Source organism: Macaca mulatta, chromosome 5 (assembly GCF_049350105.2).
Source record: "Macaca mulatta isolate MMU2019108-1 chromosome 5, T2T-MMU8v2.0, whole genome shotgun sequence".
NCBI classification, from domain to species: Eukaryota; Metazoa; Chordata; class Mammalia; order Primates; family Cercopithecidae; genus Macaca; species Macaca mulatta.
Genome location: NC_133410.1, coordinates 137,117,995 through 137,144,276, shown reverse-complemented (window position 1 = coordinate 137,144,276; position 26,282 = coordinate 137,117,995). Strand labels below are relative to the sequence as shown.

General features: G+C 41.1%; 1 long non-coding RNA gene across 1 annotated transcript in view; it reads right to left on the bottom strand.

Annotated features, from left to right (window-relative positions):
• LOC106998496 (uncharacterized) overlaps positions 1 to 22,786 on the bottom strand; it is a 124,744-nt gene extending 101,958 nt beyond the window's left edge. Inside the window, exons 1-2 of the long non-coding RNA XR_013417298.1 lie at positions 22,629 to 22,786; positions 22,151 to 22,232 (exon numbers count right to left, since the gene is read on the bottom strand). This is a non-coding gene — a long non-coding RNA (uncharacterized LOC106998496). The remainder of the gene's footprint in view (positions 1 to 22,150; positions 22,233 to 22,628) is intronic.
• Positions 22,787 to 26,282: the final 3,496 nt, after the last annotated feature.

Below are 26,282 nucleotides of genomic sequence, written 5' to 3'. Positions count from 1 at the left end.
TGTTGTGGGAGGGACCCACTGCGAGGTAATTAAATCATGGGGGCTGATCTTTCCCATGCTATTCTCGTGACAGTGAATAAGTCTCATGAGATCTGATGGGTTTATCAGGGGTTTCTGCTTTTGCTTCTTCCTCCTTTTCTTTTGCTGCTGCAATGTAAGAAGTGCCTTTTGCCTCCAGTCATGATTCTGAGGTTTCCCCAGCCATGTGGAACTGTAAGTCCAATTATACCTCTTTCTCTCCCCAGTCTAGGGTAGGTCTTTATCAGCAGCATGAAAATGGACTAATACAGTAAATTGGTACCAGTAGAGTGGGGCATTGCTGAAAAGATACCCAAAAATGTGGAAGTGACTTTGGAACTGGGTAACAAGCAGAGGTTGGAACAATTTGGAGGTCTCAGAAGAAGACAGAAAAATGTGGGAAAGTTTGGAACCTCCTAGAGACTTGCTGAATGGCTTTGACAATAATGCTGATAGTGATATGAACAGTAAGGTCCAGGCTGAGGTGGTCTCTGATGGAGATGAGGATCTTGTCGGGAACTTGAGCAAAGGTGACTCTTGTTATGTTTTAGCAGAGACCAGAGACTCGCAGCATTTTGCCCCTGCCTTAGAGATTTGTGGAACTTTGAACTTGAGAGAGATGATTTAGAGTATCTGGCAGAAGAAATTTCTAAGCAGCAAAGCATTCAAAATGTGACTTGGGTGCTATTAAAAACATTCCATTTTAAAAGAGAAATAGAGCATAAAAGTTCAGAAAATGTGCAGCCTGATGATGCAGAAGAAAAGAAAAATCCGTTTTTCATGAGAAATTCAAGCTGGCTGTAGAAATTTGCATAAGTAGCAAGAAGCCTAATGTTAATCCCCAAGACCATGGGGAAAATGTCTCCAGGCCATGTCAGAGACCTTCACAGCAGCCTCTCCCATCACAGGCCTGGAGGCCCAGGAGGAAAAAGTGTTTTTTGTGGGCTGGGCCCAGGGGTCCCCATGCTATATGCAGCCGAGGGACGTGGTGCCCTGTGTCCCAGCTGCTCCAACCATGGCTGAAAGGGGCCAATGTAGAGTTTGGGATGTGGCTTCAGAGGGTGGAAGCCCCAAACCTTGACAGCTTCCATTGGTGTTGAGCCTTCGGGTGCACAGAAGTCAAGAATTGAGATTTGGGAACCTCCACTATGATTTCAGAAGATGTATGGAAATGCCTGGATGCCCGGGCAAAAGTTTGCTGCAAGGGCAGGCACTCATGGAGAAACTCTGCTACAGCAGTGTGGAAGTGAAATCAGGGGTCAGAGCCCCACAGAGAGTCCCTTCTGGGGCACCACCTAGTGTAGCTATGAGAAGAGGGCCACCGTCCTCCAGACCCCAGAATGGTAGATCCACCAACAGCTTGCACCGTGCACCTGGAAAAGCCCACAGATACTCAACAGCAGCCCATGAAAGCAGTCAGGAAGGGGGCTGTACACTGCAAAGCCACAGGGGTGGAGCTGCCCAAGACCATGGGAACCTACCTCTTGCATCGGAATGACCTGAATTTGACATCTGGAGTCAAAGGAGATCGTTTTGGAGCTTTAAAATGTGAGTGCCCCACTGGATTTCAGACTTGCATGGGCCCTGTAACCCCTTTGTTCTGGCCAATTTCTCCCATTTGGAACAGCTGTATTTACCCAATGCCTATACCCCCATTGTATCTAGGAAGTAACTAGCTTGCTTTTGATTTTACAGGCTCATAGGTGGAAGGGATTTGCCTTGTCTCAGATGACACTTTGGACTGTGGACTTTTGGGTTAATGCTGAAATGAGTTAAGACTTTGAGGGACTATTGGGAAGGCGTGATTGGTTTTGAAATGTGAGGACATGAGATTTGGAGGGGTCAGGGGTGGAATGATATGGTTTGGCTGTGTCCCCACCCAAATCTCAACTTGAATTTTATCTCCCAGAATTCCCACGTGTTATGGGAGGGACCCATTGGGAGGTAATTGAATCATGGGGGCTGGTCTTTCCTGTGCTATTCTTGTGATAGTGAATACGTCTCACAGGATCTGATGGGTTTATCTGGGCCTTCTACTTTTGCTTCTTCCTCCTTTTCTCTTGCCACAGCCACGTAAGAAGTGCCTTTTGCCTCCTGCCATGATTCTGAGGCCTCCCCAGCCATGTGGAACTGTAAATCCAATTGAGCCTGTTTTTCTTCCCAGTCTGGGATATGGTCTTTATCAGTAGCATGAAAATGGACTAATACAATGACTATGGTCATTTTCTTTTCCACCAAGCCTCATCACCTGTTAAATAAAATATTGAATTCTTACTACAGGCCAGGTACTACACTGGGGGTTTTTTTGTTGTTGTTGTTGTCGGGGGTTTTTCTTGTGGTTTTTTTTCTCTTTTTTTGAGACAGAGTCTCACTGTGTTGCCCAGGCTGGAGTGCAGCAGCGCAATCTCGGCTCACTGCAAGTTCCACCTCCTGGGTTCATGCCATTCTCCTGCCTCAGTCTCCCGAGTAGCTGGGACTACAGGCACCCGCCACCACACTTGGCTATTTTTTTTGTATTTTTAGTAGAGACGGGGTTTCACCATGTTAGCCAGGATGGTCTTGATCTCCTGATGTTGTGATCCACCCACCTTGGCCTCCCAAAGTGCTGGGGTTACAGGCATGAGCCACCATGCCCGGCCTTACAGTGAGGGCTTTTAAATGAATTATGTCATTTAATTCTTACACTAATCCAATGAAACAGCAGTAACTAACACTTCTTAATCACTTACTACATAGCAAGATCTGTCTTAAACACTTTACTCATATTAACTGGAGTAAATAATAACTATTCGTGAACTAGTGAGTAACTGAGGTAGGCAATATTGTTGTCTCAATTGTACAAGTAAGGAAAAGGAAGTTCAGAGAGGATAAGTAAATTGCCACAGTCGCAGAGCTAGGAAAAGATGAAGCCATGTTAAGGACTCAGGAAGCCCGACTTAGGGGGTTCAGCCTTAACCTCTACTCTCAGGTTTCTGGGCCTGGGCTAGGCCATGAAAGAAATAAGAGCTCGCACCTCTAACTCCCGAGTAGATGTAACCAAATGTCCAAAACATGCAAAATATATGCTACAGGCCCAGGGGTGAGGATGGTGGCCTGTGGGTTCTGGGGAAACCTTTCTCAGGAATTTGTGGCTTTCACTGATTGGGGTTAGTCAGGAGGTGAGGTGGGGGAAAGTATCTTAGGATGGAGACTTAGTAAGTGCAGACAGGTAGACTTGAGGGGAAGAATAAGGAGAGTAACACAACTAAGGAGCGGTTTCATAGAGCAAGACATGAAGATAAGGACAGTTTAAAGAAGACCCCTGACAACAGTCTTAACTGGGACGTCACTTATAAGGGACAACAGGAAGCATCAGTTTTTGTGTGTGTGTGTGTGTGTTTTTTCAATTAAGATGGTTGTTGGGAGTGTCTGACTCTGTCACCCAGGTTGGAGTGCAGTGGTGCAATCTTGGCTCACTGCAGCCTCCACCTCCAGGGCTCAAGCTATCCTCGCACCTCTAACTCCCGAGTAGCTGGGACCACAGGTGTGCACCACAAGGCCTGGCTAATATTTTGTATTTTTGGTGGAGACATGTTGCCCAGGCCGGTCTCAGACTCCTGAGCTTAGTGCTGGGATTATAGACGTGAGTCACTGCACCCGGCTGCAAGAATCAGATCCTTGAAGAGGAAAGCGACCTGACGAGAGTGCCCTGTGCAGCACGGCTCGGTGTGGAGAGCTGGAACTAGATGGGGGCTCTGCAGTGCCCCCATCTTGACTGAAGGGCCAGCAGCACAAGACAGAAGGAAGGGCCAAAGCAGAATCAGTGGAGTTCAGTGAAAGATTGATGCAGGAGAGCTTTAACAGAGAACAGGTCCACCATGTCAGGATCGGAACCAGGCCCAATCAACACTGAACTCCCATACCTGGCTCTGTGAATGACCTACTGACACATCATTGATGCAGAAAACAAGTTTGCTAAATAAATGTATAAGTCATCTAGCTGCCAGCCCAGGCTCTTCATTTTGCACATCAGAAAATAGATCCCAAAGGTTATGTGAATTAACCAAAATTATGAAAATATGAGCAGCAAATTTAAACTAAACTCCCAAATCCTAACAGTTATTCCAGACTTTTTTTCTGCTATAACTTGCTCTCAAATTGGGAAGTCTCAGGGACTATAATATCAATAACAGATGTCATCAATAACAGAAACTAAGATTTGGGAAAAGATTGCTGGGGTTCTTAGATAATATTACCTTAGTTTTGAACATGTAAATACTGACTTGATGGCAGAACTTCTGATTAGAAATGTCCTGTAAGCAGTTTTCAGTTTGAGACAGAAGTACAAATGAGAATTAATGACTAGAGATGGAGATAGTTGAGAATCACAAATAGAGAACTATTAGCTGAAGGCGTGAGGAACATATTTTTATAATATCATGAAATAGAAATGTTTTTGGTTTCTCATTACTTCAATTAAATATTTTTTAGTCTACTAAAGAATTGTTGAACAAGCAGTGCACTTAGCTGCAATCAGCATGTTAATGTTGTTGGAATCACTTCATTTGCACATGTCAATCTTTGATCTGACTACATACAGAATGATTCAGGGACCGCTGCATTGACCAAACTATATTAGTGCCCCCTGAAAAGCATTGCCAGGGCTCCAGATCTGTCCTGTAGGTCCTGTTGGAATCTCTATTCTGTAAGTTTTGCTAGATCTTGCCAGCTATAGTTTCCAATGCAAAGCAAAGATCTTAAAACTTTTCTCATATTTAGAGCATATGTTTAGGCCATACATGAAGCACAGGCCTTAGATGTAGATGTTTTTGCCCTATAAGATTTTTCCCTTTGGTTCCTTAAATGCAAGGGGTCAACCCAAATCAGTAGATTAAGTCTGTTATCAATGAAGCTAGACATTGCTGAATTACTGTCATCTAAAACAACACCTGTTTTCTCAGCATGGACTCTACATAATTCTATGCCAACCCAAAACCTAGTTACTGAGCAATGTGTACCCTACACTGCTTTATGGGAAAGGGCAAGGCACTCTGAAGTAAAAAAAAAAAAAAAAAAAAAATATATATATATATATATATATGTATATATATATATATATATCTTTGGAGAGGTAATCAGGTTCACTGATACAAATTTTTAAATCTTTTGGGCTTTGTAGTGAGTTGAATGTTGGTCCTACCCAAAAGATGTGCCCAACAAGAACCTGTATGACTTACTTGTAAGTAGGGTCTTTGCAGGCATAATTAAGTTAAGAATCTTGAGATAACTGGATTATCCACGTAGGTCCTAAATCCAATGACCAGTGTCCTTATATGAAACAGAAAAGAAGAAGACACAAGCACAGGGAAGTCCCTGTGAAGAGGCAGGCAGAGTTTAGAGCTATTAGCCACAAGTCAAAGAACATCTAGACCCACCAAAAGTTGGCAGACATAAGGCAGGACTCCCCACTAGAGCCTTCACAGGGAGCAGGACCCTGCTGACACCTTGATTTTGAACTTCTGGCCCAAAACTGTAAGAGGATAAACTTTTGTTATTTCCAGCCAACAAGTTTGTGGTAATTAATTACAGCAGCCACAGGAAGTGAATACAGAGTTCATGAAGTGAAAGACTTTTATCTCTTTTGATCCCCTTGGAATGAAGATCTCAATCTTATCTTTAACAACTCAGTCCTTCAAAAATGCTACTCTCTTGGCTCCAACAAATAGGAATTATCTTTGAGGTTAAGCGAGTTTTCGGTGCAGCAGCCAACAGTAGAAATTATCTGTATTGATATTTTTTTTCCTTCCCAGAAAGGCACAAGAAATTCAGAGTTCATATCTTATAAGCCAATTTTGAAATCACATACAACATTCCTCCATTCCTCCATTCCTCCATTCCTCCATTCCTTCCCACAATCGCCTTGCTGTTGTCAGATAAAGCACTGTTACTAGCAGATGAGCTTTGTTACACTGTCAGGGTTGGCTTCCATCAATTCCTTAGGGGGAGTAAAGCTGAGTTATTATAGAGGTGACCAAAACCACCACCTGAATGCACTTACTGAGAGCTTCATCACCTGACTCACCAAGTTCCTCTCCACTCTAATTCTGAAGTCAGTTTAGGTAAAATAAACATCCATGTGAAATAGCCATCCAATACCCAAAATACAAAGTTCCTTGACTTTTCAGACTACAGTTCCCAACTCAGTTCCATAGGCAAATCCTAAAGCTTGTCTTCTCTGCCAAGCCTCCTCCCCAAACCCTGCCCCCCTTAAAAAATGACCCTCGATTCATATATGGTGGCTACTGATTGTGAATCCTTTCAGCCAGCTTGTTATACCCAGTTTCCACTCCACAACCTATAAACTAACCTGCATCACATCTCAGTTAAAAGGAATCCTCCACTCATTGAAAGCTAGACTGTCTACCTATACTAGATTATTTGTCTTCTTTTTCCAATAACAATTCCTCCTTCCTCTCTCTCTACCTATCTCTCTCCTGTATCTTTAATAGCATTTTTTCAAAGGCTGTTGCCACTCAGCACTTCCCAGAGACTGTTGAACTCTCTCTTAACTTGGCCATTGATCTCCACCTTTGACTTCCCACAGCCCAGCTTCTTGGAAGTGCTGGTCACCATGGGTTTTCACACTTCCTCACCTCTTATTCACTCTCAACGTCTGATGTTCACTCACACACTTCTGTGAAACTCTGGCAACAAGGTCACACAAATATAACAAAAATGTTCGTCGTTGCACCTGACCTCTCAGTGGCTTTCCATGCTGTCGCATTCACCTTGTCACAATCTCCTCCCTCTGTTATTGCATTATCATGGACAGAAAGTTTATGTCCTCCCAAAATTCATATGTTGAAATCCTAATCCCCCCAGGTGATGGTATTAGGACGTGAGGACTTTTGGAGGTGATTAGTTCCTAAGGGCGAAGCCCTCCTCAATGGAATTAGTGCCTTCACAAAAAGATACAAAAGAGCGGTTTTCTCTCTCTCTCTCTGCCACTTAAGGATACAACGAGAAGACTGCCATCAGCAAACCAGGAAGAGGGCCCTCACCAGACACTATATCTGCCAGCACTTTGATCTCAGAATTCCCAGGCTCCCAAACTGTGAAAAATAAATTCTGTTGTGCAAGTCACCTGTCTGTGCTATTTTTGTTATAGCAGAGCAAACTAAGACACTGGGACACCATTATCTCCTGGGTCTCTTCAAGCTTCCTGAACCATTTTTTCTCATCCCACATATTTACATGGTTCTCCCTTCTTCTCTTCTTGCACACTCACCTATACACTAATGATTCCAAAATTGTCTAGATCCTAAATGCTTTTCCTGAAGTTGATACCAACTGTGTGCTGGGCATATCCATCTTTATACTCTGTGAGTACTTTAAATCCAACATTTAACTTAATACCTATTTCCTCATGAAATAAATTTTCCTATCTCAAAGAGTGGGTACCACCACTCACTCCATGGCCTCTTCACTGTTGATTCTCCCTCCTATTTCTTGTGCCAATTCCCCACTCCTGATCTCCTATCAATGCCTTAGTTCAGGCCTTATTGATTCCTGCTCTAGACCACAGCCTCGCAACAGTTCTCTCTGCCTGTAGCCTCAACCCTTTCACATCCATTGTCCCTGTTGCAATCCAAGGAATTTTCCTAAAACACAAATCATGTTATCGCTTAAATCCTTCTATCTACAAACCACTTAGCCCGACCTAGAAAACCATTTGCTATCTGCCTTCTATCTCTTTCTACCCTAATTTCTTGTCCCTTTCTTCTTAACCCACTATTGTTATGCCAAACAACTTGTAGTTCCTGCATAAAACATATCTTACACCTCTCTCCTTTGAACTAGCTGTTTTCTCTGCCTGAAGTAGCCTTTCCCATCCTTGTGTTGCCTCACAAACTCCTCACCATTCATGAGGCAACCCAGGAATCCTCTTCTCAAAGGTTTTACCTAAATCCAATCTGTGACCCTCACACCTGCCCCACTTTAGGCAATCAGGTATCCTTTCTCTTCCTTCCCCCAATACCATAAACACATTTCAGTTCTAGCATACAGCATACCATTTTGAAAAACTAGTCAATCTGTATGTCCATTAAAGTAAGCCTTTAGGCTGGGCGCGGTGGCTCACGCCTGTAATCCCAGCACTTTGGGAGGCCGAGGCGGGTGGATCACAAGGTCAGGAGATCAAGACCACGGTGAAACCCCATCTCTACTAAAAATACAAAAAATTAGCAGGGCGCAGTGGCGGGCGCCTGTAGACCCAGCTAGTCGGGAGGCTGAGGCAGGAGAATGGCGTGAACTCGGGAGGCGGAGCTTGCAGTGAGCCGAGATCGTGCCACTGCACTCCAGCCTGGGGGACAGAGCGAGACTCCGTCTCAAAAAAAAAAAAAAAAGTAAGCCTTAAATCCTCCTCATCTTCATGACATCAGTTATAGCCCACGTCAGAAATTTAGTCCATTTTGATTGAAATATTTTAACATCCGATCACCTGCAGAGTTGGGGTGATCCAGGTTGGTCTAGCAGTTTATGGGAAGAAGAAACCATGTCCATACAGATTTACACTAGCAGGAGGGAGAAATTCTTTCCCAACCAGAGAAACCCACAGAAGGGAGAACAACTAGGAGGTGGGAAAGAGCATAATGTATGTGGAAGGAGGGAGGAAACCGATCTGACTCAAGCAGAAGACTTTGCTGGAGAGTTAGGTGGGTTGGGTGGGATGAGATTGTGGAAGGTCTCATAGGGGTATGAATGAGACTCAGTATACTAGCTTCCAATTGCTGTTGTAACAAATTGCCATAAACTCAGTGGCTTAAAAACAACAAAAGTTGATTATCTTACACTTCTGGAAGTCAGAAGGCAGAAATGAGTCTCACTGGTCTAAGATCAAGGTGTTGGCCAGACAGTGTTCCTTTCTGGAGGCTCTAGGGGAGAAACATTTTCTGATCTTTTCCAGCTTTTTAGAGGCTGCCCTTAATCCTTGGCTCATGACCCGCTTCCAGCTTCAAAACCAGGAAGGACTGGTTGAGTCTTCTTCACATCCCTATACTATCACACTTTCTTCTGCCTCCCTCTTTCACTTTTAAAGACCCTTGTGATTACACTGGGCACACCCAGATAATCCAGGATAATTTCCCAATCTCAAGGTCAGCTGATTAGCAACACTGACTTTATCTGAACCTTAAATCCCCTTTGCCATGTAACCTAACATATTCACAGTCTAAGGATTCAGACATGACATCTCTGGGGGGCCATTATTCTGCCCACCACATTCAGTAACTAACTGGAAACCTTTTTCCAGCTCTTAAGCCTTAAATGCCGTGAGGAAAGCATAGAGCTCCAGACTGAGCTGCCCTAAATCACCCTCTCTGAAATCTTGCACAACTGAGTCATGATGAGGTTTTTTGTTTGTTTGTTTGTTTGTTTTGCCTCTGTGCATAAAGTATTTCAGGGGCCCAGCACTTTTGTATTGTGCCACTCTGCTGCCTATATGCACACAAAAAAATGTAACAGCAGATATTCTTGGGGCACCTTAATCACATACACATAATACACATACACATACACATATACATACATAGATAACATGACCATTTTGAGTCTTTCTCTGTGTATAGATGAGGTTGGCCCTGAGAAATGCACCAGTTGCCATTCTGTGGGATGCCCACATCCATAATATTTTAAATTATTTTAATTCACTTAATTGGATCTGGTTCCCATTAACACCATAGGCACTGTGATTCCCATGACACTGACAGGGCTGTGTGAGTCTCTCACTTTTGTATAACACTAATTAATCATGACAATACAACTTCTCAAATGTAGTTATCATCTTTCTTAGAGCTCAAAGAGTTTCATAGAATTTATCCTTTTTCTTTCAAAAATATTCCTACAGGGTTACCAGCTACAGGGTCACTATTTGAGATTAAAATAAGAACTAATTTTCTTACATCAGTGAAAGGCAAAAGGAAATTTATAAATACAATGCTCTAATTGAAAAAATTATCACATATTTCCATATATGCAAATTGTGAATTCAAAGATGTTTAAGTGAAGCCTTCTGAAGTTAACTTACTTCTATCTTCAAAGTATAGGTGACCGTGTCTTCATTCATTCATTCGTTCAACAAATATTTCATATAAACTTTCAGGTATGGGATACCATTCCCTAGAACCCATAGAGATTCAACAAGAAAATGTCATTGTCCTCAAGGAGCTTACTGTTAGTAGAAGACAGATCATACAATTTTAACAAACAAATAAATCATCTTTCAGATAATAATGAGTGCTGTGAATAATAACAACAAAATAGTGCCAGGTGAAAGAGAAAAAAGTGAGAGATAACAGAAAAAAAGGTTATTTTAGTTTGGATGGTCAGGGAAGGCCTACGCAGATATTTGAATAAGGAGCAAGGCATGTGAAGAAATCAGAAAAGGGTGAACATGCCAATTTGATTCCATTTAACAATTCTTTTTTTTTTTGAGACAGAGTTTCACTCTTGTGGCCCAAGCTGGAGTGCGGTGGCGTGATCTCAGCACACCGCAACCTCCACCTCCCAGGTTCAAGTGATTCTCCTGCCTCAGCCTCCCAAGTAGCTGGAATTACAGGCACGTGCCACCACGTCTGGCTAATTGTTTATATTTTTAGTAGAAACAAGGTTTCACTATGTTAGCCAGGCTGGTCTCAAACTCCTGACCTCAGATGATCCACCCACCTCAACCTCCCAAAGTGCTGGGGTTACAGGTGTCAGTCACCACACCTGGCCCATTAAACAAATATTAATTAAGCATAGACTATGTGCCAGTCTTGGTTTTTGGTGCTGGAGAGCAAGCAAGTACAAATAACCTGCTTACAGCAGAACAAACCTGAATGGATCAAGAAACGAACAAAAATGTATATGTAGCATTACATTGCATCCACAAATGTCTTTACCAAACACATTTACCCTCTAATTATCTGACAAATGATATAATTATCAAAAGCACAAAATCTTAGTAGTAGAGGTCAGTTAAACTATCTCTCTTCCTAAACTTGGTTTTCAAATTTTTGCAATAGAACTATTTGTTTAAATAAAATAGTACATGGAATTCCAACATAAATAAATAAAAGCAGTCTGCTCCATGGAAGGATTGTGAAAGTCCACAGTCCTACCTATTTTCCCTTCACTCAAAGCCCCTACACCATTTTGCAGCAATGTTAATTTGTTAGTTTTGATCACTGGATCATTTGATCATGGTTGTGTAAAATGTTAACATCAGGAGAAGCTGGGATATATGAGAACTCTGTATACTAGTTTGCAACTTTTCTGTAAGTCTAAAATTATTTCAAACTAAAAAGTTGAAAAAAAAAAAAAAGTAATCCGACCATGATCACTACTGGCAGCCGACCTTAGGGCGCTGGAGACACCAGTTGACATCATTAACCTTGATCATGCCGGGATGGTTTAGCCTATTTACTAAGGACCTTCGGAAGAGAGAAATTCCTTTCTAAGTAGCCTAGTCTGGTTTTTAACCATTCTCAACACCAGAAGATTCTTTCCTATGACTCTTTCAATCTCTAAGATAAACCCACTTTTTCAAGTTTTGTCATCAGTGGAAAATTAATTTGTCTTCTCTAAAAACCTTATGATATATTTACAGACCTCATAATTTCCCATCAACTTTCTTTCCACAAATTAACAGCAATGCTTTCATCTTTTCTCATGGGTCTTCTACTTCCATTTTTCAATCATTCAGAAAATTCTCCACTGTAAGTATTTTTTTATCTTCTTAAACTATGGTGTTTAGAGCTCACCACTGGATTTTAAATAAATAAAAGAGGCCTCAGCCAGTATCAAATACCTTGGGTAAGAGGGTTGTATTATCACTCAGACTTTATACACAGTACTCCTATCGGATATTACTGCCTTAACAACCTCTCTACATTACCATATTTTGTTTTTTCTTACACATTTTTTCACACTGCTTATGACAGTCATTAAGCCAAGTGCCCCAGGCATTTGCTCTTAACCAATGAACAGCCACAGCCAGGCTGGGAACTTCAAGTCTTTCAGCAAGTCACAAAGTGCCAAAAATGCTCTCTCGCCAGGAGACATATTCCCTGCGTTAGAGAAAGTAGAAATTTGTTCTGATCTCATTCACCTGAGATCATTCAACAGTAAGATAAGTGAACTGACTGAGTCTGTGACCCTGTCTGTTGGACCTCTCCTTGCTTTAGTTCCCTGCCTGAAAAGCGAGGATAAGAGTGTTTACCAACTTTGCACGGGTGTTGCAAGAGTTGATTAAGGCTTATATGGCACCATCTGATGACAGTCTCTGTGGCTGTGCCACTCAAGTTGTCAAAGGCTGTGAAATGCCCGTGTGCCTCAAGGGCACTCCCTTAAAGCTCAATATCACAACTCTAGGTGACTTGCTGTGGACCATAACTAGAATATGACCCAACTGTACTTTCAGACATGCATGCCGAGCGCCAGTAAGGCTATCATCCAAAGCTGAAAAGCAGTTTTTCTAATGCTGCAGGCTCATGCACAAGGCACCAAAATAGCACCAGAAATACTATACCCATATTGCTTTATCCTAGACATCTGACACTTGTAAAGCTGATGCCAAATTTCTTGTCACATATGTGTCTGGAAGCCTTCGTGCTGAGAGGCATTTCTTATCTTCTGACATTTCAGAGAGCTGCATAAAGCTAGACAAGCACAGAGCCTCCTTCTAAAAGGCACAAGGCAGAGGCGAGCATTCTTTTCAGATGACCTCTGAAACCCTCACTGGAGGAGATCCAAGACACCCTTCAGCACATCTGTAATCCTCAGGATATTCCAAATGTTTGAGTGTGCAGCTTCCAGTTAGTAACAGCCAAACTACCCCGGCTGTCCAAGGTCATCTGAAAACGATTCGCCCATCAGCCAAATGAGAAAATGCTATTGTAAGCAAACCAATCATAAGATCAGACAATCCTCAGGGGCCCAGGGCCCAGATGCTCTGCCTCTGGTGACACAGGCCACCCCATCTATTACATTCGGGCTTCCGGTTGATACTAATGACTGTTGTGACTGACACCCCCAAACAGAAACAAAACTAGGATATTTGGACGTGATACAATAATAGAAAATTTCTAGTGATTCCTTTCTCTTCTGATCTTTACCTATGCAAACTGCCTGACAAAGTGGGTGCCGTGTAGACCTCCCCCACAACTGTCAAACAGCAGGGGTTTCTAGTAGGAGAGTCCCTTAAAGCAATGTGTGTCAGAGTAATCTGGTTTTAAATGCAAATTCCTGGACCTTATTCCAGACCTTTGAATTAGAACCTCCAGCAAATGGGATCCAAGAATCTACATTTTAAACAAATTCCTCAGATGATCTTTTTTTTTAACTTTTTATTTTCCCAGATAATTTTTATACACACTAAAATTTTCAGAAACCTGACGGAATTTTCAAGTAAATTAAAATTCGTACAAACCCTCAGCTCATTGGGACAGTTTCCGGCCACAGGCCTATATTTAGTGGTCATTAACTCACTACTCTAAACACCCACAGCAAACCACTCTGTGCTCAAGAGGAAGGAACAAGTTTCATGATTTCATCCTTTTCTCAGCCTCATTGTTCACGTTCCTCTTTTGGAACAATAGGCACTGCCATATGATGCTTCTGGCATCCGTTGCCTTGTATTGTTTAACATTTGTGTTCGTTTTTTAATGCTGCCATAACAGATTACCACAAACGTGGCACAAATTTGTTATCTTACAGTACTGTAGATTAGAAGTCCAATACAGAAGTCACTGGGCTAAAATCAAGGTGTCAGCAGAACTAGGTTTCATGCTGGAGGCTCCAGGGGTAAATCTGTTTTCATGCCTTTTCCAGCTTCTAGAGGTCACCCACACTCCTTGGCTCATGGCTCTCCTCCATCTTCAAAGCCAGCAATGCTGCATCTCTGATTCTTCACATCTCCTTCTGACTCTCTTCTTCTGCCTTCCTCCTCCACTTTTAAGGACGCCTGTAATCATATCAGGGCCACCCAGATAATACAGGATAACTTTCCTATCTCAAGGTTCTTAAGATGTGATTACATACGTGATTACATTTCCAAAGTCCCTTTTTCCAAGTAAGGTAACATTTTCACAAGTTCCAGCAATCTAAGATATGGATATCTTTAAGGAGCCATTATTGTACCTACCACAACTTTCACCTGTAATATGAAGTATGTCTTCATCTGGGCTCCTGTGAAAGTGGACCCTGAGAGTAGGATTTGAGTAGAAGTCCAACGAAGCCCAGTAAAGGAGTGGGGCAGTCAGGTAGTAAGGGAGGAAAGCAAATAACTTGCAAGTTAATGAGCAGGATACTACTACATGCAACTAGGCTAAATTCTCCTAGGGACTGTGTACAACACACATTAGAATAGTCCTACCTCGGGGAAAGGAAACTGAAGCATTTATCCACAAGTCCCCATCGTTTAACTCCCAGTGCACTTCCAGCACTTCATGCTTCCCTGACTGTGAATGGGCTCCACAGCTAGCGAATATTCCTGGCAGAGACACTCAACAGGCTATAAACTTGTTCCATCTGAGAGGCTTCTGGAGTGGACTAAGAAGATATGGGCGGGGCATCAACAGCATCTGAATCAAGGGGGTTGGTGTTTGAGTCAAGTGTGGCATTATGTCTCAAAAATTTCAATGCTCATATCCTTTGACCCAACAAAGGATCCACCTCCAGGGAATGTGTGCTAAGAGTATAATTGGAGACAGGTGCAATGATTGTTTATAATGTTTTAAAGAATTTGAAATTATTTAAATTCCATTAATAAGGGATTAAATTACAGGTGATATAATTGAACATTCTGCTACAATTGGATATAATTATGTGGGTCTACATTTATTGATAGGGAAACTAGTTCCTGACATATTGCTGAGTGAAAAAAAAAAGCAGGTTACAAATAGTAAGTTTATTATAAATCCATTTATGTAAAATTATGTATGTATAATATATATGTGTGTGTATGTATAGCAAGATGTCTCAAAGAATGTTCATCAAAACTCTAACAGTAGTTATTTCTAGGAAGCAGAATTTCTCATCCTTTATACTTTCTTCTTCATGCATCTCTGTATTACAAAAAAATTTACAATAAACAATGTATTGTTTATTAATCAATTACAAAGATACTTGCAATTTTTTTTAAAAAAGAATTCAAATTTGTCCTAAAAGATAAGCTTCTATTTAGTTCTAATATGATAATGTCAATGTGCTTATATATACATCTCCATTTTAAAACTACATGGAACTGAGGACCCCCATGCATTACATAAAATGTTTAGGGCATATTTGGAACACAGCAGGCACTTAATAATAATTGATGTTCATCAGTATGAAATTCAACAAAACAACACATGGAACAAACTGGGTCATAGTAAAATTTTCACAATGCATGGGATGACTCCCTAGGGAGCTGAGAGGCCTGGCGTGGCCTTATCAGGCAGGGGCCTGCTCTGGCAGACAAAGAAGGCCTGCCCTTGCACAAACACACCCATGCCATCCCAGAGATAGCATCAGAGCCCTGCTCGTCTTAGGTAGAAGTGAAAACAAATGCAACTGTAGGCTTGCAGTTTTACAGCATGAATGAGACAAGTGGAATCTCTGTTAATCTGTTAGAAATTAATTCAATGGTTTGTCTCCTGAAACTCTAGGCCTTCCTTGCAAGAGCACTCCACTTCCTGTTATGCACAATGGCAAAGCTGACTGGAACTGCCCAGAGGAAGAACAAGTGGAAGAGAAGTCACGGTGTGCCCTTAGGGCAACAGAAATTTAAAAGAATATTTAGGTGTGGGACTTCACACTCATGCCTCCTTTTTATGTCTAATAAGGGAAAATTTCTCACCTGTTCAGGTTGCTCTTGGACTCTCTTTTGTTGTTCAGCATCTAAATAATGAGCAAATAGAGGGAAAACAGAAAAGTGGACAAGTCCCCATTTGTGTATATATTAAAGAGCTGAGAGAGGTGGCAAGAGAAAGGAGGGAGAGAGACCAGAAAATCATGTGGAACAGATGCCAGGGAGTTTGAGTTTGGGGGTTGTGAGGTAATAGTTGGAGATTCAGAGCTTTGGGGATCACCTGATATCCATGTAGAAGAAAACAAAGATAACAATAGATTTTAAGATGCTTTTTCTATAGTAAGAATGCATACCCCATACTAACATCTATTGAATTGTATACTTTAAATGGGTGAATTGTATGGTATGTAAATGATGCCTCAATAAAGCTGTTTTTTAAAAAAGAATACTCCACTTCAAAAAAAAAGCACACTCCACTTTGGCAGTTTACTGAGAGATTGCAAAAATATTTGAAGAATCCTTTTAGATACCGGACCATTCCCTTGAATTCATTCTTTCACAGAGGCTGGATCAAGTGGAACTTCAATTATGTTTAGGTTCTGGTAGGTTAGAGAAAGGACCCTTAAGACCCTTAAGAATCTGCGTGTTTAACCTTCCAAGAGGATCCCCTTGCACCCTGCTAGTCTAATGCTCTCATTTCAAAGGTGAGAAAATGAAGCCACAGAGGCTAAATCAGTCTGCCTTGTCACACAGCAGCAAAGCTGGGAACTATGGAGGTCTGATCTCAGGTCTTTCGAAATATACCACTCCACCCCCATCTGATGCTCTTCCTGCTTTTGTTTACAGAAAGAAACAATTTGAGGATAACAATGATTAGAACACATAGTTATTATGCCCATGGTTCAGTCTAGTTGTTCTGGCCTTTAAAACAAGTCAGTCAGACTGGCACCAGTCCAATCAGTTGCACACCACTGCCCAGCAAACAGCCTTGCCAGGGAGATCCAGCCTTCCCAGCCCAAGCCTGGAGAACAAACAATCCCCACAACAGCAATGTTGCTTTCACTTCCTTTTGAAGAACAATAGGAAAACAACGATAGCTACCTAACATTTATTGGACATTTATCCATGCAGCAACTTGGGCAGAGTAGTCAGAGCCCTATGACACGGAAATTTAGAGAGTTCAAATTTTAAGTAAGAACTTTAAAACTACTAGATGTCACTAATGTAAATAACACCCATCTGTGAATCACATCAGAAATTTACAAAGTTAATTATGGGATTGCATTTCTGATGCTCTCCCAGGATGGCTCTGGCGCCTGCTATGTGCTAGGCGCTGGTCTAGACATTTTACATATGGCATCTCTTTTAATCTCCACAATAATTCCATCACATGGGTATTAATCACCCCACTCTGTAAGTAAGAAAAAAAAAGAAAAAAACTGAAAACATGATGGGAGCAGGACCAGGCAAGTAAAAGGTAAGTTCTGATGTCAAGTAACAGTCTTAGGGCTCAAGGAGGGTATCTTCATGATGTAACTTAAGTCTGTACCAGAAGAGTTCTCCTTTATCCCTAAAGAGTCACCTCAATGCCTATCATTCCATCATTAGTTTCATCTTTTTTTTTTCTTTTTAAGACAGAGTCTCACTCTGTCACCCAGGCTGGAGTGCAACGGCACGATCTCAGCTCACTGTAACCTCCACCTCCCGAGTTCAAGCAATTCTCCTGCCTCAGCCTCCCAAGTAGCTGGGACTACAGGCCCTTACCACCGCTCCTGGCTAATATTTTTATTTTTTTAGCAGAAATCGGGTTTCCCCATATTGGCCAGGCTGGTCTTGAACTCCTGACCTTGTGATCCACCAACCTCGGCCTCCCAAAGTGCTGGGATTACAGGCACAAGCCACCACACCCAGCCTAGTTTCATCCATTTTTAACTTAAATACCGTTAGTAGTCACCCATAAAATTGGGAATACCCCTATGCATTGATCAGAGTTGGCAATGCTATGTTACAGAATAAGCTGGAATCTCAGTAGACTAACATGATAAAAGTATTTCTTGTTCATGCAAACTCTGATGCAGATGTTTGGAGTCATTTTAGAGGACCAGGAATGAGATAAGGAGAGCATGGTAGATATGCAGGATATTTTAGATTCAGAGCATGGAAGATCAAGCAGCCTACAAGTAGAGAACACCATTTCCACCCACATTCCATTAGCCAGAAATCAGTCACACGGCCAACCTAACTGCGCAGGAGTCTGAGAAATGTAGGGAAGTGCAGAAATGGGTGGGCATTATAATATCCACCACATTCCCAAAAGAATTCTACGTTTGGTTCTTATTTGTCAGCACATCAGTTAACAAGAATTAATAGCAACAATATACACAAGTAGTATGTAGGAGTCTCTTCTTCAGGACAGGACCAGAAAGGAAGAGATGGAAAAGGGACAGTGACAGAGACATATGCACATATTTAACAATTTTGTTGGGTTTTGCCTGACTTGAAAGATCCATCTACTAAGCCTTGCTGCGTCTCCAGCTCATTGGCTGATACTTCCAATGACTTTGGTTGTATGCTGAATTAGACTTTTAAGTTTTGCAAATATAATTTCTCCCAGAGATATCAGCAATAAAGCTATGTATTCATTTTATTCATAGAGGCAAATAGGTACTTTGGGATCTACAACTAAATAAATAAATGTTTTCCTGACAAGTTGACTATAACAGATCTTAACGAAGTGACATATTTTTTTCATTTTATTTCTACCATAAAATTCAACAACAAAACAATTTGGCCCTGAAAGGAAACAATAATCAAATTTAGGAATGTATCAAATTTTTAAAATTATATATAAAAGGAAAAGTATAACTTATTAAAACTTTAATAATAACTATTAATGCACCACCCAATTAAGACAGAAACCTGGCTTGAAACTTTCTTCTTCACTGAGTCTATCCAAGCACCAACTACATGTGATTTTATCCCCAAAATACTTCTCAAACTTATCATATTCTATCTTCTATCCCCATTGACACTGCTTCAAACTTTCTCACCTGGAGTATGATATCACCTCCTAGATGACCTCTCTGCATTCAGTCTTCCCCAGCTTTTCAACTCCCTACCCCTAAGAGCAGTGTGTTCAAAACTGCAGGGTGCAAGGGGATCCTCTTGGAAGGTTAAACATGCAGATTCCAAAGTTTTCCACCAGGATTCTGATTTAGTAAACCCAGTGTTGACAAAAAGGGTCAAACTCTGTAAAATATTTGAAGAGATTTATCCTGAGCCAAATATGAGTGACCAATGGCCTGTGACACAACCCTCAGGAGATCCTGAGAACATGTGCCCAAGGTGGTTGGGGTATAGCTTAGTTTTATACATTTTAGGGAGACATGAGACATCTATCAAATACATGTAGGATGTACATCTATTTGGTCCAGAAAGGCAGGACAACTAACTGGAAGCAAGGGCCTCCAAGTCATAGGCAGATTTAAATACTTACTGATTGGCATTGACTGAAACAGTTAGGTTATCGTCTAAAGCCTTAGGACTGTCTAGGTTACGATAAGGAATTGTGGAGACCAAGGTTTTATCATGCAGGTGAAGCCTCCAAGTAGCAGGCTTTGAGAATAGATTGTAAATGTTTCTTATCAGACTTAAAAAGTCTGTTCTAGGTAATTCCAAAAGGGAGGAGATCCAACACCCTCTTCCCATCATGGCCTAAAACTAGTTTTTCCACTTAACTTTGGAATGCCGTTGCCAAGAGAAGGGGTCCACTGGGATGGTCAAGGGTCTTAGAATTTTATTTTTGGTTTATACCAGGATAGAGTTCAGGGCTCTGAATTTTTAATAAGCACAACAGAAGATTTTAATGTATGTGCTCTTGGGAGAAACACTGCTCCTCAGAAAAAATCTCAACAAGAATTCCAAACCTCAGTTGTCAGTCCTTTGTTTAAAGCAATTGAATGGCTTTCCAGTGACTACCAGATAAGTCCCAAGGCCCTTATTATAGAATACAAAGCCACCATGACACAGGCCTGTAGTATCTTTTCAGCCTCATATTTCCCTATTTCTCCTCAAACCTTACAGTTTCAGAACCTTCAGTGCCAAACTATTTGTATTTCCTGAGCACACTCCATTGGTTCATGCCTCGACATCTTAGCCATGTCGAAGCAGGATTTTTTTCAGCCCCGTTGCTGGACTTGCAGCAGGGGTGCCCCCTCTACTCGGCCTGCCATGCTCAGCCCCTTGCAGGAGAGAGCACATGAGCGAGCAAGAGTGGAACCTGGCAGGCCACCCTGACCACCAACACAGGAGCAAGCTCCATGCAGGGCCCACAGCCAAGTCAGGCGTGTTACCTCGAGGGGAATGGGGCAGTGCCCAGGGAGGTGTGCCCATGACCCTGAAGCCCCAGAGTGGGTGTTAGTGTGATAATTAGCTCTTTTAGTTCCACTGTCCGCAGCCTTACAGCAGCATGTTAGCAGCTCAGTCGGTCCCTTGCTCCCTCGCGCTGACTGCTGTCAAGGCTGCTCTCTGCTGTCAAGGGCAAGGGCCAGTGCTACAGCTTTTCAGAGTACCTGTGCTCAGTGGGCCCTAAGCTCTTATCCAGCATCCAAGAAGAATGACGTCACACTGATGGCTGAAGGGTGATGAGAGCAGAGGATTTTACTGAGTGACAGAACAGCTTTCAGAAAAGAAGGGATGTGGGGTTGGGGGAGGGTACCCCCCGAGTCGGGTGGTTTCTCTGTGTGATTGGGTCTGGGGCTTTTTATGGACTCAGAATGGGGAGTGCAGCTGATTGGTTTGTGAGTATGCAAAAAAGTTTAAAGCAAAGACATCACTCAAAGGTGGGCACCACAGTGTAGAAAACCAATTAGGAAAGGGTAGGTATATGTATAATAGGTAAAAGGTAGAGACCAATCAGAGGAAAGCACACCAAATGGGAAGACAGGTTCTCAATCTGGTCCCAGGATTTAACTTGTAGCTTGGCTTCCAGGCTTTATATGGTCTTCAACTTGGAGGTGGGATTTTGCTGGGGACTCACCTCTATCTGCCTAGGCATCTGACTGCCTCTTATCACTATCAATGTTGTTCTGGCTACCCAGAATTTCCATGCCCATTGTCTTCCTGATAAACCAGCATTTACCTTCAAAATTGAGCTCAATTCTTTCGTTAATTTCTTCTAATATGCCACCTTTGACAGAGTTAATGTCTTCCTCCTCTTTCATCCTCCTGTCTGCTCTGACCTTTGAAGTACTTCTATTACTACACATCTTTGTTTACATTCCTCTCATTCCCTATCTAACCTTCTTACCTCGTCTCAGTGCCTCGCATGTAGAAGGCATTAAATAAACATTGTTGAACTATAGCTAAATACGAAACAAGCTCTTTGGGAGCAGAAACAAATAAAGATTCCTCTTTGGATTATTTGGTCCTTTAAGTTAAATATTTCAGTTCAGTTCAGTTTATACCATTTTTTTCTTTCTTCATTATTCATTAATGAATTATTCATTTCCCTCATTAATTCTACAAACGCTTTTTGAAAGCCTACTATGCACGTCATTGTACAATAATGCTACCTAAAATCCTGTGTTTATATGCTAGAAACTATTAGATATAGTCTTTCTTTACCTTTTATTCTCTACAGGTCTTTCGTTAATTTTCTTATGTAATGGTTCCTGTGGCAGGTAGGTGAGTACTTTGAAGACTAGCATCTTTTGAGATACTAATAAATGTTTCCCTCCCAATAAAACTAAAATATTTCCCAAATAGTATAGTATAGTGTTAAAATGATATCCATACATTTGTGTTTCTACCTCATGGGCTTCTTTGGGGAAGTACATGAGAAAGTTAATAGTGGCCTACCAGCCTACCATTTAACCCACATCCCTAATCAATCAATAATTTTTTCTTTTTTTTTTTTGGAGACAGAGTTTCACTCTTGTTGCCCAGGCTGGAGTGCAATGGCTCCATCTCAGCTCACTGCAACCTCTGCCTCCCGGGTTCAAGCGATTCTCCTGTCTCAGCCTCCCGAGTAGCAGGGATTACAGGTGCATGCCACCATGCCCAGCTAATTTTTGTATTTTTAGTAGAGACAGGGTTTCATCATATTGGTCAGGCTGGTCTCGAACTCCTGACCTCAGGTGATCCGCCCACCTCGGCCCCCCAAAGTGCTGGGATTACAGGCGTGAGCCACCGCACCCAACCAATCAATAATTTTTTTTAATTGCACCACATAAGCACCTAACTCACACCCTAAGGGAGACTGTGAAAAAACAGAAAGAATGTGCCACTGTCTTTCTTTATTCATCTCTGCATCTTTGTACTTACAGGCCTCCTCTGGATTCTGAAAGCAGCCTTGACAGTTGAAAACGTGGCATAAATTTTGTAGCCTCAATCACCCCTAGATGAACTAAAAAAAAAAAAAAAACACCTTTTTTGTATATTTATTCTAAAATTCAGGTCAGGATCTAAAACCTGAACATAACAATGTATTTAAACATTGCTGCTTTACTCAACTTCTTACATATCTTACTGTGTAAATTTGTCTTTCAAAGGAGAAAACATTATTATACTATCACAAAATAGACAGTGAAACTCTAAAACTTGCCAAATACTGCAGTCTAAAATCATTTTCTGACAGAAGAAGACACTACTTCTTTTTAGAAAAAGAGTGGAGTTATTACAAATGTATTCTTTCTGACATCAAAACAAAAAGAATGATTACTCATTTTATATTTGTTGGCATGGAGTTATTTGGACGTGGTTAAAAATATCTCCAAGAACAGTCTTCACTCTAGCCACAAACCTGTAAATCTTCCCTTCAGAGATGAAAACTGTCCACAGCAATCAACAGTAACATTCCAAGTCTGACACTCCCCGACACCCAAACAACACAATGCCGGGCGGCTGGAGAGCACAGTTAGCATTACAGAAATCACACTCCCTCTGCCCAGAGAGCAAGTGGATCAAATATCAAAACTGTCCCAGAAATACGCTATGCGGGGTTATAAATATGCTCCCACAGAGGGATAAGAATTTGTAACAAAGTTTAAAATCATTTGTAGATTGGCTATAATTTAAAAAAAAAAACAAAAACAAACACAGAAAACAGTAAGTGCTGATGAGTATATGGAGAAAGGAGAAATCAGAACTCTCATACATTGCTGGTGGGAATGTAAAGTGTGCAGCCTTTTGGTGATTCCTCAGTAAGTCAAACATAAAATACTATATGACCCAGCAATTTCATTCCTAGGTATATACCCAAAAGAATTGAAAACAGGGAGTCAAGCAGACGCTTGTACACCAGTGTTCACAGCAGCACTACTTTCTACTAGCCAAAGATAGAAAAAACACAAATGTCCATCAATCCATGAACAAACAAATAAACATGGTATAACCATCCAACAGAATATTTTTCAGCCTTAAAATAGAATGAAGTCCTGAGATATGCCTCAGCATCCATGAACCTTAAAAACATCATGTTAAGTTAAAGAAGCCAGTCACAAAAGGCTTTGTGACTGTAAATGGTATGATCTCATTTACACAAAATATCCAAGAATAGGCAAATCTATAGAGACAGAAAACAGATTAGTAGTTTCCAGGAGCTGTGGGTAGGGGAGGATGGGGAGTGGCTGCTTAATGTCTCCTGTTTCCATCTGGGGTGATGAAAATGTTCTGGAGCTAGATAGTGGTGATAGTTGCACAACAATGTGAATGTCCTAAATGACAATGAATTGTATGCTTTAAAAATGCTTAATCTGAGCTGAGCACAGTGGCTTACACCTGTAGCCTGAGCACTTTGGAAGATTGAAGCAGGAGGATCATTTGAGCCCAGGAGTCCAAGACCAACCTGACCAACATAGAGAGACCTAATCTCTACAAAAATAAAAATAAAAAATAAAAAACAGCCGGGCATGGTGCCACGCGCCTGTAGTCCCGGCTACTTGAGAAGCAGAGGCTTAAAACCGGGAGGTCAAGGTTGCAGTGAGCTCTGTTTGTGCCACTGCACTCAGGCCTGGGCAGCAGAGTAAGACCCTGTGTTTTAAAAAAAAAAAAAAAAAGTTACTCTGCAATTTTGCAATTTTACAGGCATTAGGGAAAGACATTATTTAAATTGCAAATTTTATATTAACTGAATTTTGCTACAATAAAAAATCATTTGTCGGTTAAATAATTTTCTAATGTGATACAATTCTAGGATATTCCACAGTGAAAACATTTTTTATTAAAATATACTTATCAATATATGCATGTGTACATTGTTTGAATTATCAAATATTACATCTAATTTAATTGTTCTATAACTAAGTAAGTTAACTGTTTCAGTAAAATTTCAGAGAAACTTCAAAATAGGAGGCTGGGTGTAGTGGTTCATGCCTGTAATCCCAGCACTTTAGGAGGCCAAGGCAAGTGGATCTCTTGAGGTCAGAAGTTCAAGACCAGCCTGGCCAACATGGTGAAACCCTGTCTCTACTAAAAATACAAAAATTAGCCAAGTGTGGTGATGGGTGCCTATAATCCCAGCTACTTAGGAGGCTGAGGCATGAGAATTGCTTGAACTCAGGAGGCGGAGGTTGCAGTGAGCCAAGATGACGCCACTACACTCCAGCCAGGGTGACACAGTGAAGACTCTGTCTCAAAAAAAAAATATATATATATATAGAAGATATTTGGTGAATTTCATAAATAAAATGATTACAGATTATTTATGGTCAAATACCTAGAATGCCTAGAAGACCACAAACTTTCAGAAGTCTGAGAAAAACTAATGTTCTATTTTGAAAACCAGCACACTTTCAGCACCCCAAAGAACTACTGGCCTATAGCCTTACTTAGCATTATGTATAAGTATGAAGAGTCATCCAACATAATTTATTCTAAGTGCTTATAATGTGTCGGGCACTAGTCTAGGCACAGGAAATATGAATACTATTAAGGCAAGGTTCTTGCCCTAATGGATCTTATGAATAAAATAGAAACTATGCATGTTTTACATATTGCAATTTTTTGTATGACAATAACATTACCCAAGAATAGTGAAGGGATTTATAGGAAACCAGAGTCAACAGTAAGTACAGATAACTTATTACTATTATCTCCTAAGTGGTATTTAAAGCAAAGCAATAATAAATCAGGATCATCATGTTGTCATCCAGACAACAGCTAAGAAACATCTTGCTGGATATCTGAGTTGGTAATCACATTCTCCAAAACTCCTAAGCTCTGTTTTATTCACGTTCTATCCCTTCAACCAATAAGAAGAATGAGTAAATGTTTCATTTCAAGCTATTATCACTAAGAATAGAAATGTTTGATCTACAGAACCCTGTACCAGGAACTATGGATGATTCAAAGTTAATGGACGGTACCCCTAACTCTGTGTAGTTTATCATCTGACTAGGTAGGCAATATGTCCATCAAAACTATCTGAGAGCAATTATAATGTGACATAAGAGCTAAACACGTGTGAGTTGACACAATATAAATCAAGCTCCCAAGTGCAGTGAGAATGTGAAGTATGAACTACTCACAACCAGAGCACAACATGGTACCCACTGTCCTTCTGATACAGCACGGGCTATAGTTTACATGTTCCTTTAAAGTGTAGAAACAATCCTAATACTAATCTATTTTTCTTATCACATGTAGGGGTTTGGGAGAGAAAGTCTAGGACTTACTATGTTGCCAGGCATTTCAATAGGCACTTTTAAATTTAACCTCACAAAAACCCACGCTACTTTATCACCATCATCATGATTGTCATTCCCATCATCATTATCCCTATTTAATACTTGCCCAAAGTCAGCCAGCAACTAAGTGTGATGTCTGATGGTTGCAGAGGACTCATTGAGCCTAGGTTTGATTTTTAAAATTATTTTTTCCAAACCATTTTGCTCCATGATGCCATACACTTCAGATCATACTCTAAGAGTCATCACCCCAAAGTAATGGCTCTTATCCAGGGGTGCCTCTCAGAACTACCCCAAGAGCTTTTTTCAAACTATAAACTGAGAGTCATACCCAGATACATGTCATAAACTCTAAGATTGGGGTTTGGGCTTGGGGAAAAAAATATTTTAAAAATTCTCCCAGGTAACTGTATACACTCCCCTGCCTTGAAACTCTACAAGCCAGAAGAGAGTGGGGACCAACATTAAACTTCTTAAAGAAAAGAATTTTCAACCCAGAATTTCATATCTAGCCAAACTAAGCTTCATAAGTGAAGGAGAAATAAAACCCTTTACAGACAAGCAAATGCTGAGAGATTTTGTCACCACTAGGCCTGCCTTACAAGAGATCCTGAAGGAAGCACTAAACATGGAAAGGAACAACCAGTACCAGCCACTGCAAAAACATGCCAAATTATAAAGACCATTGACACTATAAAGAAACTGCATCAACTAATGGGCAAAATAACCAGCTAGCATCATAATGACAGGATCAAATTCACACATAACAA